This window comes from Hyla sarda, chromosome 1 (genome assembly GCF_029499605.1).
Source record: "Hyla sarda isolate aHylSar1 chromosome 1, aHylSar1.hap1, whole genome shotgun sequence".
NCBI classification, from domain to species: domain Eukaryota; kingdom Metazoa; phylum Chordata; class Amphibia; order Anura; family Hylidae; genus Hyla; species Hyla sarda.
In genome coordinates, this window is record NC_079189.1 from 208,655,923 (window position 1) to 208,660,087 (window position 4,165).

Consider the following 4,165-nt stretch of genomic DNA (forward strand, 5'->3'; position numbering starts at 1 on the left):
TCCATCCAGGATGACTGGTGATACGGCGTCGGAGGCTCGTGATGTCACAGCCATGCCCCCCCCCTCGTGACATCGCGCCCCCTCTCAATGCAGGTCTATGGGAGGGGATGTGACATCCACTACGCCCCCTCCAATAGACTTGCATTGAGGGGGCAAGACAGTGATGTCACGAGCCTCTGACGCCGCAGCATGCGTTCTAAATAAACGCCGGGTGCTGCAGGGAGATCGTGGGGGATCCCAATGGATAGTAAAATCAGCTGCAGAAAATATGCAGCAATAATATGCAGCAGGCCATTTACGTGTGACCCTACCTTATGTCACAAGCTATGATACTAGTATTTATGATACTGGTGTACAGAGATTGGTAAATTCACCACTGGTGCCCTGTGCTCTTCACAGATGAAAGCTGGTTCACACTGAGCACATGTGACAGACGTGACAGAGTCTGAAGATGCCGTGGAGAACGTTCTGCTGCCTGCAACATCCTCCAGCATGACCAGTTTGGCAGTGGGTCATTAATGGTGTGGGGTGGCATTTCTTTGGGGGGGCCTCACAGCCCTCCATGTGCTTTCCAGAGGTAGCCTGACTGCCATTAGGTACCGAGATGAGATCCTCAGACCCCCTTTTGAGACCATATGCTGGTTCGGTTGGCTCTCGGTTCCTCCTAATGCAAGACAATGCTAGACCTCATGTGGCTGGCGTGTGTCAGCAGTTTCTGCAAGAGGAAGGCATTGATGCTATGGACTGGCCCGCCCTTTCTCCAGACCTGAATCCGATTGAGCACATCAGGGACATCATGTCTCGCTCCATCACCCAACGCCACGTAACACCACAGACTGTCCAGGAGTAGACGGATGCTTTAGTCCAGGTCTGGGAGGACATCCCTCAGGAGACCACCCGCCACCTCATCAGGAGCATGCCCAGGCATTGTAGGGAGGTCATACGGGCACATGGAGGCCACGCACACTACTGAGCCTCATTTTTACTTGTTTTAAGGACATTACATCAAAGTTGGATCAGCCTATAGTGTTGTTTTCCACTTGCTTTGAGTGACTCAATATCCAGACCTCCATGGGTTGATTAATTTGATTTCCATTGATAATTTTTTGTGATTTTGTTGTCAGTACATTCAACTATGTAAAGACGAAAATATGTCATAGGATTCATTCAGATCTAGGATGTGTTCTTAGTGTTCCCTTTATTTTTTTGAGCAGTGTATAATAATAGCTAAGTCTTAATTCAGGAGGCTTCACATACAAAATATATTGATAAAGTAGGAAAGGTAGAACATTTTTTAAAAGGTCTCTAAAGTCTTGGCTACTAGGAGTTTTACTTCCTTTCAAAATGCTGTTTAGTTCTGTACTTGTACTTTGTATTGATATCACTCATTTTACCACAAAATCTTTGTCTAACCCAAAACAAATTATTTGTGGGCAGGTGTGGACTGACAAGCCGGTCCGATCAGATGTGGTCCGAGGGCCCAGCCGGTTAAAAAGCCCGCCGCTGTCGCTGCTAATGAGGATCCCTAAGCAGCCAGCGCTGCCTTCTGCTGTATATGTGTGGACACAGAGTGTACATCTGCAGCCTACACAGAGAGGAGACGTGACCTCTGCCCCCACGCAGAACGTAGTGCAGGCGTCGATTATGTCACTCATTGGAGCCTGTGCTGTGGAGGAAGGAAGATGCGGGCCCCTGCTGTGCTCTGGAGGAGAAGATCGCTGCGTGGGACATCAGGTGAGCATAAGCATCATTTTTTTTTCAACCTGGGAAGGGGGGGGGGTGGGTGAAAAACTCTTCTGCCTACACCTACTGTGGGGGATCCTTCTGCCTACACCTACTGTGGGGGATCCTTCTGCCTACACCTACTGTGGGGGGATCCTGCTGCCTACACCTACTGTGGGGGGACCCTGCTGCCTACACCTACTGTGGGGTAACTCTGCTGCCTACTCCTACTGGAGGAGACCCTGCTGCCTATATCTACTGTGGGGGGAACCTGCTGCCTACACCTTCTGTGTTGGGACCCTGCTGCCTACACCTACTGTGGGGGAACTCTGCTGCCTACTCCTACTGTGGGAGAACTCTGCTGCCTATACCTACTGTAGGGTAAGAATACAGAAAACATGCATAGACGGTTTCTATATATCTAGGGCACATGCAAACATCCACCCACAATAGACACCACAATGGGAAAGTAACTCAAGTAATTTCTCAAATGAGAGATGGGATGCTGTACCATTAGAGAGCCCTATTAGTGTAACAAAAAAGCCAACTAGACTCCAAAAAATTGAATAAACAACAAAGAGAAGGGAGCTATTTGAAAAAATACACAATAAATCTTTATTGAAAAAAATTACACATTCAAAGCAGTGTATGAATAAAACATTTTAAAACAGGGGGAATAGACGACAAAGAGGCGGCAAAGCCTGGGACAAAACACTTGTCAAGCAGTAATGGATATAATTCATAAGAGTACCATGTAAACAGAAAGATGTATAGCAGCTGAAAATTTAAATGTGCAAAATGGCAGGGAATCTGGACAGCATAGGTCCTAAAGTGCAGGTACAACTCACTAACCGCCACAATAAGCACAAAAGTAGTAAAGCTGAACAAACATCAAACTATTACATACTAAATGATGTTGAGGAGTACTGCAAGTCCCAGGATGCCGCCACCCCTACACGTGTTTCGTTCCGTTGACCTTCATCCGGGGGTGACAGCATCCAAGCAACTATGGGTATTTATATAGTATATGACCAATCACAGAGCAAATGTACGGATTACTAACCTTTAACACCTGTATAGAGCGATCCGCTCTGCGCCATCACTGCGGCCGCATCCCGGAAGCCCGCGCCCGTGCACGTTTTTGCCACTTTATTACGTTGTTGGTTGGCCTCCGCGCATGGTTGTATGTGCACTACATCCATGTGATAAGCGGTGGTCGCCCAACAATTACTGTACATCAATGTGTTAATATGATTTTATTTATATATATTCTTTCATCTAATATTTATTCATTAATATTATTTTTATTTATTTTTCATGTATGGTTATATTTTACAACACATAGTTTTACCCCCATATACACATTCTCCTCACTTCTTCACACATGTTTTTATCTACATACACCACCATTATGCATTTTCATCACTTATCAAATGTATTCATTAATTGTTATTTACATCACATACAATGTTAATATTTCACTTCATATCATCGCACTTCACATTCATTTATTTTATTATTTTATGGTTTCTTTTATGTATATATGTGTATATATATATATAGTTGTATGTATGGGTATAGTGTATTTTTATATATATTTTCTTATTAATGTAAATTTTGTATATTTTGTATATATGTGAAAGATGTACTATTTTTCCTTTATGCCTATATATATACACATATATTGTTTCATATTAATATTTATTTTTATTATGTTGCCCTTTCATATTAAATAACTATCCCAATTATGCTGCATCTCTTTATCCCATCATGGTTTAATTCCGGAGCACTTAGTCACTTTATTGTTAGTACTGGGTGCAATACCTTGATTTACCCACTAGGGGTCCTCGGTATACTTTTCCCTTGTGAACGCATGCTGCTCTGTCCCTCCCCGGCCGCCGTACTCCCGGATCTCGCGTCTCTATGTGCCGCTCATGTGACTCTGTTGCATGGGCATCACATGACGCGGGCTTCCGGGATGCGGCCTCGGTGATGGCGCAGAGCGGAATGCTCTATATAGGTGTTAGAGGTTAGTAATCCGTACATTTGCTCTGTGATTGGTCATATACTATATAAATACCCATAGTTGCTTGGATGCCGTCACCCCCGGATGAAGGTCAGCGGACCGAAACACGTGTAGGGGTGGCGGCATCCTGGGACTTGCAGTACTCCTCAACATCATTTGGTATATAATAGTTTGATGTTTGTTCAGCTTCACTACTTTTGTACTTATTGTGGCGGTTAGTGAGTTGCGCCTGCACTTTAGGACCTGTGTTGTCCAGATTCCCTGCCATTTTGCACATTTAAATTTTCAGCTGCTATACATCTTTCTGTTTACATGGTACTCTTATGAATTATATCCATTACTGCTTGACAAGTGTTTTGTCCCAGGCTTTGCCGCCTCTTTGTCGTCTATTCCTCCTGTTTTAAAATGTTTTTATTC